Source organism: Cnephaeus nilssonii (assembly GCF_951640355.1).
Source record: "Cnephaeus nilssonii genome assembly, chromosome: 8".
Lineage (NCBI taxonomy): Eukaryota > Metazoa > Chordata > Mammalia > Chiroptera > Vespertilionidae > Cnephaeus > Cnephaeus nilssonii.
Genome location: NC_137079.1, coordinates 18,239,175 through 18,252,676, shown reverse-complemented (window position 1 = coordinate 18,252,676; position 13,502 = coordinate 18,239,175). Strand labels below are relative to the sequence as shown.

Genomic DNA, 13,502 nt, shown 5'->3' with positions numbered 1-13,502 from the left:
TACTTATTCACTCAGTTTACTTATTATATATGTGTTCAAGTTTTCTGTTTCTTCATGATTCAGTCTTGGTAGGTTGTATGTTTCTAAGAATTTGTCCATTTCATCTAGTTCATCCAACTTGTTGATGTACAATTGTTCATAGTATTTTTTTTATTTCTGTAAAATTGGTTATAATTTCCCCTTTCATTTCTGGTTTTACTTAAAGCCTTTCATTTATTTATTCTTACTAAATCTAGCCAAATATTTGTCAATTCCATTAATCTTTTGGAAGAATCAACTCTTGGTTTCATTGTTATATGTATCACAATACCAGCCATTTTCCCCACATTTGCTTTTTCAACTGTAAATATATAGTTTTTTGGGTGAGTTTTTGGTGATATTTACTCAATATCAATCTTGCCTACAAGCTGATAAACTCTTCAGCATAATGAAAAATTTTGCTGTTTACTTCTATATCCACAGTACCTCTCACAGTTCTTAGGACACAGCAGGCACTCAAAAATAATTTTGTTATTTTTGTTTATAAACAAATGAAGCTTATCATTTATATGTTTGCCTTGTAATTAAAATTAAAATTACTCTCCTCATTAGTCTCATAATGCCAGGGGTCTTGTCCAGCATCTAGAAGGGTTCAGGAATCTGGAGAAGAGCTGTGGTAAATTAATCAAGAGTCCAGAGACAAAACATAATTTTGGAAGGCATTTTGGGGAGCCAGAGGAGACTTAGCTAAAGAAACCAAGTCCTCCCTGTCTCAGGACCCCTTGCTCTTTATTAACACAAGTTGTCCTAAGGCAAGGTAGATATACACATCAAAGGCCAAGGTTTAGTATACAGAGGCATTGTTGGATTGGAGTAACTGCCTATGGCTGTTCAGGTGTTTGGCCAGCAGGAGGCAATAACATGTAGATTAAAATGCCCTCAACTATACAGCAGCAAGCAATCATTTATGCATCCTTTTCAGGTTTGGGGAAATGCCCTCAGCCATTTCCAACAGGCAATAACATGAAGGCTCCAGGACCACCAACCTTTTGATGAACTTCTTGCATTTATGACCTGCTGGAATCAGCTTCCGGCACCATAGAAATACTGCTACATATGAATTTCCTTTCTGGTTTTAATATTTACACACTAGACTAGACTATCTCAGTCTTTTCATCTTACTTCCAGATTGACCTACAGCAACATTACAAAGTAGCAAAGATTCCTCTTTCAGTGTCTTTTGCCCATATTAATCATTTTCTTTCCCTTTGGGTCACCAGTGATCACATTCTATGAAGAAGTAATTGCATTTCTAAAAATGACCTTGAGTTCTTACCAAATTCTGTACTTAACTTTATGAAGGACCCCCCTTAGCAGCAAACAGTGGATAAACCTACAGTGGAATTGCCCACATCATTGACAATGTGGAAGAAAGGTAATTTTGGAGGGAGGTTTCCCACACCCCTTAAGTATTAAGGAGAGCCCCTTCTAATCTGTCTCATTCCTTTTTTAATTCCTTTATTCACTGCAAAATTTTAAATATCTACTACATAAACATAAATGTGAAAACTAGTAGTATAAAGATGAATAAGATTTGATCCCTATTGTTAATTCAATCTAGCAAAAGAGATGAGTATACTTGAATAAACAACTATAATATGTTACCAATGATCAATTCATTCATTCAATAAACATGTATTGAGAGCTTATTCTGTGTCCAGCTATTGGAGAACCAAGGATGAAAAGACATGTACTTTCTCTCAAACAGATTACATTATAAAGGCAAATATACTTGAAAGCCATTATTAAAATACATGGCCAAGGTCTCTAGAAGTGGGAAATAATTACCTCATATAATTCTTTTAGTAACACAGCTAATAAAGTCAATTTAGATACTCAAGAATGTTTTGCTGTTGTTCCTTTTAATAAGTGGCAAGGAGACACACCATATTTTTCCAGAAGGAAACAGTACAATATAAGAAGAAAATATGATGAAGGAAGACAAAAGGACCTATAAAATACAAGGAAAGAAATGTCAAGAGGATAAAAAGTTAGAGTAAAAGCACGTTTAACTTTTAATAAGGTCAAATGGGAACCAATTAAAAACAATAATACTTTCTCAATTTAGTTTCACAGCCAAAGGGCTGATGGGACCTTGCTGGATCAGTTGGTTTAATTCCCTGCCTCCAGGCTGTACTTAATTTCAACTATCCTGAGTAATAATTGTGATGTTCCCATTGTATACCCTAGTTTCTATGCAATAGCTTTATTATAGTTTTATTTTCAACAATTAAACTAATTCTCTTTTTTTTTCCACCTTGGCAGAAAGAAACAGCAGAACAAGCATCTATTTGTAATTCATTGCTTCTCCTAAGGCTTCTCAAAGTCTGTGTCTGAGATTTAGGACACAATTGCAGTGAGACAGTCCCTTAATCTTTATTATCAATCCATGAGGAAATACAGAGTATGAGGAGCTGAAACATAGGGAAGCATCTTAAACTATGTTTTGGTACCTTGAAGAAAACTTAGCTAGTGTTTCAATTTCTTCGTTTGTGCTAAGGGTCCAAATAATAAAATGTGTGACATTTAAGGTCCTTCTCAGGGTTGATAATCTATGATCTGTGTGTATTCTGACATTTTATCCAACCTTATAAGGGAAAACAAAAATATCAATAGTGGTAGATACTGCAATGCTCTGCCACAGTTCAGGGTACACTGATTCATTTCTCAACATTTTTTTTTTTGTATCAAGGGGCTTCTGTGCATGTATAACACTCACTCCTAGTTACATTTCTTTTTTTAATTTCTTTATTGATTAAGGTGTTACATATGTGTCCTTATTCTCCCATTACTCCCCCATCCCCCGCACTCATGCCCTCACCCCCCTGTTGACTGTGTCCATTGGTTAGGCTTATATGCATGCATACAAGTCCTTTGGTTGATCTCTCCCTCTTACACCCACCCTCCCCTACTAGTTACATTTCTTGAATGTTCAATTTATTAAAGCATTTACAATAATTTTTGTAAGTTAATTTTTTAAAATATGTTCATTTTTATTATAAACTTAAGTCTCTTTAAACAATTTGGAATATACAAATTTAGCCAGCTGATTCTTTAGAACCTCAAACACCTTAATCAAGAGAGAAAAATGTAGAGGAATGCAATGCTTTCAAATGTATTATTATACTTACACTAAAACTTGTTCTAGAACATTAACAACCTATGTTTTCTTTATTTCTTTATTTCCTTACATATCGTTAGTATCATGGAAATGCTACCTTTGATGCTATCCCAGAGTTATAGTATTCTTACCAATGCAACAGGATAAAGAACACAATCTCATAAATTTAATATTATAGAATCTGATATTTAGTTGGGAAATGAGACTTGGTTGTTTCTCTCCAGGTGACTTATGCAGTCTTTTATCATTATAACTAGAAGGCCAATGCACGAAATTCTTGCAAGAGTAGGCCTTCCTTCCCCCAGCGGCCAGCTGGCACTGGCTTCCCTCGACCAGGGCTTCCCTCCAGCTGCAAGCAGACACCCAGGACCCAGGCTTCCCTCGCAACCCCAGCTTCTTCTGGAAAGACGTCTGGTCTAATTAGCATATTACGCTTTTATTATTATAGATAGCTTGTTAAACTAATAAGAATTTTTATGGTCATCATTTCAACTAGATTTTAACTCTTTGTAACTGGTAGTTAATCCCAAATGTTGTACCCTTAATGTTCACTTGGTTAGTGTTCATAACAAATGTCCCATTATAGCAACATTAAACTGTATGGATGTGCAATGAACCTCAGTAGCAATGAGCTCACCTAGCACCCAAATCTTGGTTTCAAAATACCATTACCCAATAAAATAACTAGGACTACTTGGAGAAATGGCTGATTCCAGGGTTAGAAGACATAAAGTACAAGATGAGTCTGGAATACTTGATTGTGCCAGAAAGTAGAGAGTTGCTCAAAAAAAGTGATGGGGAAAATGCCAACTAATAAATCTAGAAGGAATAAAAGAGGAGTTAGAAAAATTTTAATATATATAGTAATAATTGAATTATTAATGGATACCAAAATCACTGTGTTAAAATGTGTTGGGACATTTAAACACTGTTTTTCTCCACAGTTTATTTAGTTTCAGAGGGAACGTGGTATGTTTACAATGTTAATCTTGACAGATAACACCTTAATCAAGTGATTAAAGTCAACTTCACCAATATTGGTACAAGTTGACAGCCCTAAGGTGATACACACAGAAGGGCACAGCATCGCATAATAAAGTTTATGTCAAAAATGCACAACACGAGTATCTATATGAGAAAACAGACAAACCCAAACTAAGACTCATTCTATAGAACAACTGGCCTGCCTACTTTAAAAATGTTAATGTTTTCACCCATCCCCTCACTCTACTCCCCTCTGGCAACTATCAGTGGGTTCTCTGATTCCATGAATCTGTTTCTGTTTGGTTTTTTGTTTATTTGTTTGTTTGCTGTTTTGTCTTGTTTAGATTTCACAAATAAGTAAAATTATATGGTATTTGTCTTTGTCTGATTTATTTCACTTAGCATAATACCCTCTAGGTATATTCATGTTTTTGCAAATGGCAAGATTTTATTCTTTTTATGGCTGAGTAATATTCCATTATATATATCCATTCATCTACAGGTACAAACTTCCAATTATAAAATAAATAAATCACATGGATATAATGTACACCACAGGGAATATAGTCAATAATATCATTATAGCTGTACAGTGACAGATGGTTACTGGACTTATCATGGTGGTTACTTCATAAGCTAATAAATGTTGAATCACTACCTTGCACATCTGAAACTAATATAATATTGTATGTCAACAAAAACTTAACAAAAAATGTTAATGTTATAAAAGCAAAAATGACTAAGGAAACCTAAATTAAAGAAGGCAAAACAGTATGACAATTAAATGCAACATGCGATACTGGAATTGGATACCAGAATGGGGGGGGGGGAATGTTATAAATAATTCATTTCTCCAGTGGGATAATTGGTAAAATTTAAATATGGATCATATATTAGATGGTAAAATATATTAGATGGTAAAATTTCATCAATGTTAACTTTTATTAATTTGATCATTATATTGTGGGTAGGTAAAGTAATCTCCTTGTTCTTAGGAAATACATGTTGAAATATTTTGTGGTAGCATTATTAAGCCTGATATTTACTCTCAAATTATTTAGTTCTTTAGCTATAACAATAATAATCACTATGTATATGTATATGTATATGTATATGTATATGTATATGTATATGTATATGTATATGTAAGAGATAAAACAAATGTGGAAAGTGTAAACAATTAGGGAATGTGGGTAAAGAGTATATAGGAATGAAGAATGTGAGTTGTTGGAATAAAGTACCACTATTGTTCCACCACTTTCAGTTTAACAAAATTCTTGAAATAAATTGTTTCTTTTTAGATACATATGTTTTATTAATTTTCCAATTTAATGCAATATCCTACTTAGAGAGTGAAGTTTGATTAACCACTAGGCTTTTTTACTACAATGATTGGACACATTATTTACAGACCTTACTTCTGACAATATGTGAGCATTGTTGTCCATTCTTTCTGATATATCCTTTGTCCACTTCCCAATCTCAATTGAAATAGAAGCTCCTCTCTGATTCTACCCAAAATTCTGGATATCCAACCTCCAAATAGTGTTCTGAAATTGCCATTTTTCTTTGTGCCTAATGGTTACCTATTTGCACATGATGTTTCTTAAATACCTTCAAATATTCCCTCCCTACCCCCTTATTTTGAAAGGGAAGTATGGGATATATTTTCCTTCAAATTATATCTCCTCCTTCTCCCTTCTCTTGCCTCACTACTGCCTCAGAATATCATAGTAGGTAAGATCACAGACTTTGGTGGAAGTCCCATCCCAGCTCAAAAGATGGTTCCACCACTGGTCAGGTGTATGACTTCAGACATTTACTTCTCTACACCTCAGCTTTCACATTAGCAAAATGATGAACTATTCCTCATATGGTTGTAGTGAACCTCACATAAGTTGATGAATGCCAAACTTTTAACACTATGACAAGCAAAAATCATGTTCAATGAATATTACCTACTTCACCATCATCATCATCATCATCAATGCTACAGTAGCTGTTAAGAGCCACAAATCAGAACAATTGATGAAATATTAATATCTCTGGTTACTGACATTAAAGTGTTTAATGAGGTATTAACCATAGTTAATTCTTCTGACTGCAACTCCAGAAACTCTCATAGATGAAAAGTTACAGCAATTTTAGTCTGAATTCTTCAAAAGCAATCATTAATTCTTAATCGAATTTATGACCTTAACTTTAACAATATGTGTCCCAAAAGCAGAGAAGTCTATTAACCAAATAGAGTATGACTCATATTCATCGGTTTATCTTTTAGCCAACATTTACTGAGCATCCACCATGTATAAAGTACTTTTCTAGATGTTAGTGACATTGCAATAAAGAAAGTGGATAAATTCTCTGCTTCCATGAAACTCACATTTCAAAAGGAGGTGGAAGATTCAGTCATTCCTCCCAAAAATATTATATATCAGATAGTGATGAATACAAAAACGAAAAGGGTAATGAGACAAGGAATAATGAGAACGATGCTGCTTAAATGGGGAAGTCAGAGAAGGCCTCTCAAATAAGTTATCACTTTTTAAATTCCTAATTAAGTTCATCCTTTCGTATTTTAAATAACATAAGAAATTAAGTCTAACAACAAATCAAATTCATAGTCTTTTTTAATTTTATTGAATTAATTTTTAATTGTATTGGGGTGACATTGGTTAATAAATGATACAGGTTTTGGGTATAGAGTTCTAAAACACATCATCTGTATATTTTATTGTGTGTTCACCACCCCAAGCTTACTGCCATACTCTACTGAAGAGTACCACTAATCATGAGCATACTGAACAGATTCAGAACTCAGAAGAGAATGGTATTTGTAGACTGATAAATGAGTCTGGAATAAACTACTTCCCGTAAATTGCCTAAATGCGGCTCGGGCTAGCATAAACTTGTTGCCCCAGGCTGGCTTTCATTTTACTGAAAAACAAATGGCACTTCACATTATGGAATAGTTGGAGTATATTCCAGTATATGCTCAGGTATACTGTCCACATTTCCTTTTCTCCCCCACTCCAACTTCTTTTGTTATCCTTCACTTCAAATATGCTATAAATCCCTAAAGCCTCTACCTTTCTTTTCAAAAATATATAAAATACTAGAGGCCCAGTGCACGAATTCGTGCACGGGTGGGGTCCCTCTGGGTGTCCTGCAGGGATCTGGCTGAAACCTGCAGTCCAATGCTGCCTGAAGCTCCTACCTGCCACTCCCGCTCATCCCGGCCCCACTGTGCCTGCCGTGGGCTTGTGCCCAATCAGTCCCCATCGATTGGGAGAGGCTCGCGCTGCTACAGCAGCACTCACTAGCCATGAGCCCTGTGTCTGGTGCCCTCCCAAGGGGAGTGGCCTGCGGAATTGGCTGAAACCGGCTCTCCGACATCCCCCAAGGGGTCCCGGATTGCAAGAGGGCGCAGGCCAGCCTGAGGGACCCCACCGGTGCACGATTGGGCTGGGAAGGGACTGTGGGAGGGCTCCAGGGCGTGTCCGGCCCATCTTGCTCAGTCCCGATCAGCTGGACCCCAGCAGCAAGCTAACCTACTGGTCAGAGCATCTACCCCTGATGGTCAGTGCACTGATCATAGTGACTGGTCAACCAATTGACTGTCTGCCCCCTGGTGGTCAGTGCACATCATAGCGAGCGGTTGAACAGACTTAGCATATCATTAGCATATTATGCTTTGATTGGTTGTTCGGTTGTTCTGCAGTTCAGTTTATTTGCATATTACCCTTTTATTATAAAGGATATTATTATACTTTTCAGGGTCATACCACATTATAGAAGGATTCCCATATTTCGTTTGGTAGATGATTCATGATATGCTGCCCCAGTTCACATTCAAGAATGAAGTACCTATTCTCCCAGCTGCTGGAAGTGCTACCAACAGACAGTCCTCAGCTATCAGCCTTCTTTTGAGAAGTGCCTTGGTTGAAGAGAGCTGCCTTGTCCAAGGTTATGTTCCTTCCCTGGACATCCTGCATTCAGTGATTTCTCAACACAGGAGTATAAAGGCCCAGTCTCCTTGCCTCAACTCAGGACAACCCTGCAAGGCCAGTCCACACCAAAAGCTCCTCATGGATCAGCAGTGGCACTCATTGAGATTGCATCCCAGCCCAAATTTTTCTTTGTCTCATTCTTACGTCTTTCCTTCTATAGGTATTTTTTTTCCAGAGCACTCTCTAATAAGCTATCACATTCCAGGGAAATGGCCATAAATTTAATGGCTTCCATTAAAGACCTAAGGAATACAAAGGTGATGAACTCCCATCATATCTCCATTTAATTTATTAGTCACCCACCTTAAAAACCAGATGAATTCTGAGGGATAACAATGGGCTACTGAAATCTCAACTAAGTAGTAATAGCCCAACTGCAGCTGCTGCCAAATGTGACATTTCTCCTAGTCCATGTTACTATGACCTCAGGCACATGGTATGTGACCAAAAGAAATTATTTTCTAATCATAATAGAAAAGGCCATAAAGAGCTCACATTTACTTGGGTTGGGTAAAAGTATGCATCTGCAATATTGCCCAAGAGTATGTTAACTCGTCTTCTCTGTCATAATACAGTTTTAAGAGATCTTGATTCATTTGACATACCGCAGAAAATCTCATTGGTCCACTATATCTAAGATATAATGCAAATTGGACAAGATGAAAAAGAAGTAGCAAGTACATTGTAAGCAGAGGTAAAATACACTCCTCCCAGTTAGGAGATAAACCCTATGAAGATTCAGATTCTGTCATATCAGTAAAATATTTAGAAGTCTATTGAGCTTGGGCATTTGAGGACATCTCCTCCAAAGAAAAGACCGATTATTGCAGTTTGCACTTTTTGCCCCAAGGAAGGAAGTACCTCATTGGGTAAGTGCTTCCATATTCTGGAGGCAGCATATTCCATAGATGGTGATAATATAGCAACAAATCATAAGCCAGGAGGCATAAAAAGCTTCTAGCTTCGAGTAAAGACCAAAGCAGAAAAAGAATGTATAGTAATCCACACTGTGGTGCAAGTATCCCTGTCACTTGAGTAATATAACCCACCAGTATGGCATAGCATTAGAGATATCTGTGTGTAGGAAAAGGTGCCATGTGGTGTTTATAGCAAGTCCAAATGGAAGAATCACAACACAGATGTCTAGGTTTTGGAGTAAGGCCATGCCATCTACAATAGATATTTATACATCTTCTGAAAAGTAGGTTGTGGCATGATACTGGTGAATCCAGGTAGAAATGCAGTGCCTCACTGTGTACAACAAATCACCATGAGGCCTTAACTGCTTATTAGGAGCTAAGTAGTATCAGACCACAGTGTCATCAGGTCAGGTAGGCCCAAGACCAACACATCATGAAGTGAACGTGGTACACATAAGGTCAAACATTAATAGGACCAGGAGACACAAGAAAGCTACATGAGCAGATGGCTTAGATCCTGAAGTCACATACTATTGTTGCTGTAGCACTTGACTGGTGACTCATACCTATCACCATAAAGAGGAATCATTTGGCCAATTTAGAGAAGATAAAAATATTCAAGTTTGGTATGCAAACAGGCTGGCTTGGTATGTGGGTGAAAACTGAAAATGATTGGAGTCTATAGTACAGTCTGACTTAGAGGTGGCTCTTAAGAGGAATCATTTGGCCAATTTAGAGAAGATAAAAATATTCAAGTTTGGCATGCAAACAGGTTGGCTTGGTATGTGGGTAAAAACTGAAAATGATTGGAGTCTATAGTACAGTCTGACTTAGAGGTAGCTCTTAACATCAGGGCAAGAAGAAATCCTCCCAATAGGCAAAGCTTCAGACAGTGTATGTGGTCATGTTCTTTGTGTAGAAAGGGAAATGTCCTGAGCTTATAATGTGCATGGACTCATAAGCAGGGGTTAACTAGGATGTCATGGCTTAACTAGGATGTCAGTGGTTAAGAAGAACAAAAACTGCAAGGGCAGGAAAAGAAGGTCTGGGGTAGAGGGATTTGGGTAGACCTATGGGAATGGGCATGAAGAATGAAGATCTTTGTACCAAATGTTAACACCAATGAGGAAGTGTCCATCATGGAAGAGGTACTAAATACTCAGTAAACAATATAACTTAATCAATTGACATCCTCCAGTGTCTGTCATCAAACTCTCCAGTGATAGCACAATGGACATAGGAATGAAGGATAGAAGTTATGCATGGGCTCAACAGCATGGCTTCCACTTAACAAGGCTGACCAAGCTGCTGATCTGATTGAATGCTCGATCTGCTAGAAACAAAAAAAAAAACAAGATTAATGCCCCAGAATGGCACCATCCCTATAAGAGAACAAAGAGCCAGTTGGTGACCAGTTGAATACATTGAATCTTTCAACTTGGAAGAAGCTTTAATGCATGTTGACAGGGACAGACACATATTCTGGATTTGGATTTGGCTTTACTGCCCACAGTAGGTCAGTTAGTAACACTACTTAAGACTTACCCTGTTTGATTTACCAGTGTCATCCTATATAATATAGATTCAGACAAAGGGGTCCACTTTAAAGAAACAAGATGAAGGAATGGGTACCTGATACCTAACCATAAGTTCATTGGTCATATCACCTACCACACCAAACAAAAGCTTCTGGCCCAATGGAGTAGCCTTCTGAAGGTATAGCTGAAGTAATACTGTTAATATGGAACTTTATCCTCCAAAATGCATAGTATATTCTAAAGCAATGATCTTTATATGGTGCCAGTTGGTTGAACACCTGGGTCCATGAAGAGATATGCAAGCAAGAGTGGCCCCATTTATCACCACTCCCAGTGACCCACTTGGATAATTTGTTTCCCATTCCTACAACTCTGGGAACTACATAACTTGAGGTCCTATTTCCCAAGGGGGAAATGTTTTCACCAAGGAACAAACAGAATTGTTCTAATTGCACTGTAGTTTTGGCTGGCACCTGATCATTTCAGGCTCCTCAGGCCAGGTGACAATCTTATAATAAAAGAAGTCATCATCTTGGCAGTGTTAATAAACCCTGATCATTGAGAGGAAGTAGGGCTTATATACAATGGGGACAGGAAGAAATGTGTTTGGCACCCATGTGATCCACTTGCCTAAGCTTAATGGTAAATGCACAAGTATAACTACGGCTGGAATAGGGCATGGTGAGCACAAGCTCGGGATGGTCAGGGTCATGTCACTAGGAAAGCCACCAAGACCAGAGAGTGTGAGGGAAATTTAAGAGTGGATAGTAGAGGAAGCAGATGGTAAATATCACTTGAGATCTTAAACTAGCTGCATCAGCAGGGATGCCCGTTTATCATACCAACCTTATTCTTATACCATTCCTCCAGGAAAAGAAAGCCACTGGAATTATGGAAGATTGATTCCTATAGTATTTATATGAAGAAGCGAATCCAAGAGGTACAAGCAGTTCACTTACATGCTGCCAAGATGTAATGAAGATCTTATTCTACCAGCTCTTGGAACGGCTGCCAGATGCCAGTCCTTAGCTTTCAGCCCTTTTTGTGAAGGTCCTTGGCTGAAGAGAGTGTCCTTGCTCAAGGTCATGGATCCCTTTGTCTCAACTCATGACAATCCCCAAGGGCCATCTCAGCTTCAGACTCTCCCTGGGTCACCTATGACATTCATTAGACGTGTCACAGTTCAATTTTCCCCAGTGCCCAATTCTGTTTTCTTCCCTTCCATTCCATAGTTGTTGTTTCCAAGACAATCCCCTAATAAGCTTCCTGCCCACTCATCTCCAGGTTATCTCAGAGAACCCAACCTTTGAAACAATGATGGTGTCACAGCAGGTAAACTCATGCTCTGGATGAGAAATCAAGAGACTGGGTCTAGGCACGTGTTTGCTTCTAATGTGTTAATTGGCCTCAAGCAAGTCAATAAACCATATAACCTTTATTTTCCTCATCACTTTAGTATAAGAAGGGAAAGAAATTACTGTGGTCTTTAGTCCTAGACTAAGAACCAGAATTTCAGTTCCTGGGTGACTGTTAGTTGACCTTGGGAAAATCACTCCAAGCTTCTGGTCCCATTTCTAAAATGAACGGTAGACCAAAGGATCTTTAGTGTCCTTTAAAGCTCTAATAGCCTATCATCTAAATATATAAATCCCACAATCATTACCTCGGTAACATAGCCTTTAAAATGGCATTTTCAATTTTATCAATAACTTCATTGCCTAGAAAAAAATTTTTTAAGTTCTTATGAAAAAAAAAAAGGTCCTTGCCAAGAATACTTTTTAAGTCCCATTACTTCATTCTTTCTCATCTCTTTGTGTCTTCCTTATTGATCTTTTTTAAATCCATTTTTTGGCATGTACTTTTATCTCCCATCCCTAGGAGACTTTGGACAAATGATAGAGGAGCAAAATAAGTATTCAGTGTTGGCATACAACTAGTATAAAGCTTAGTTTAAGATATTTCATGTTCTTTCCCCTTTCTTTACAGCTTCTATTGTATCACATGGATTTTTTTTTTAACTTTGCTTCTCTTATTCAATATTCATAAAGTATTTAGTACTAAAGTTCTTCAGAAGTATTTTCAAATTGTGCCAAATGCTTTTTTTGTCCCCTAATCCCCTTTCTCTACTACCTTCCTGTTCCATTTTATTTCATTTGTACCTCTTTCTGGGCACTACTGTAGAGATTTCCTAAAACAACTCCTTTCCCTTTTCTATCTCTGCTCTCATCTAACTGGCCCCACACATTCTCATGAAGAAAAGAGATGTCAAGCCCATTGCAACAGGAGCAGTAAGAAATGAGGTTGGTGTCTGGCTTGTGCCAGTCTGGACATCTGAAGAGGAGCCAAAAATAGAAGTGAGCTGAGTCTGTTCAGGACTTACTGCTGCCAGCGGCATTTCCTCAGTCAGTTCTCCAAGGCTATATTTTCTGAGTCATCTTTCACAGCTCACAGGCCAAAACGTATAACTCACACGCTGGGCTCTCCATCAAGACACAGTTAATGTCAGAAAGTGGTTACTCTCTAAAGGAAGATCTTCACTCAAGTCCTGACTGACAGCCAACAGAGTCCATGAAATGAAGGGCATGGTGCTCACCTGTAACAAAGTTACAGTGAAAACCTTCTAAATCAAACAATAAAAGTGTGCCTCCTCCTCTTATTCTCATCTCCCCAAACCAATAAAGTACTTTAAAATGAACCATGATTAAAATAAATATATATTGGCATGGTTCACAAACTCCAAGCTATGTGAAACAGTGACTTCACGGTAGAGGGGGGGAAAGTAAGAAATGGTGGGGTTACTATGTTAATGTCTTCCAGATGCTCCTGTCGCTTATTTCTTTCCTGGAAATTTGTTTATTCCTTAATGTTCAATGAATGTCAAGGGTATTTT

The 13,502-nt window shown here is 37.6% G+C and overlaps 1 pseudogene across 1 annotated transcript in view; it reads right to left on the bottom strand.

The window, feature by feature from the left end:
• Positions 1-13,007, bottom strand: part of LOC307104482 (small ribosomal subunit protein uS2-like) — a 30,602-nt pseudogene extending 17,595 nt beyond the window's left edge. Inside the window, exons 1-2 of the transcript in view lie at positions 12,845-13,007; positions 12,276-12,330 (exon numbers count right to left, since the gene is read on the bottom strand). The product of the transcript in view is annotated as a small ribosomal subunit protein uS2-like (transcript). The remainder of the gene's footprint in view (positions 1-12,275; positions 12,331-12,844) is intronic.
• Positions 13,008-13,502: the final 495 nt, after the last annotated feature.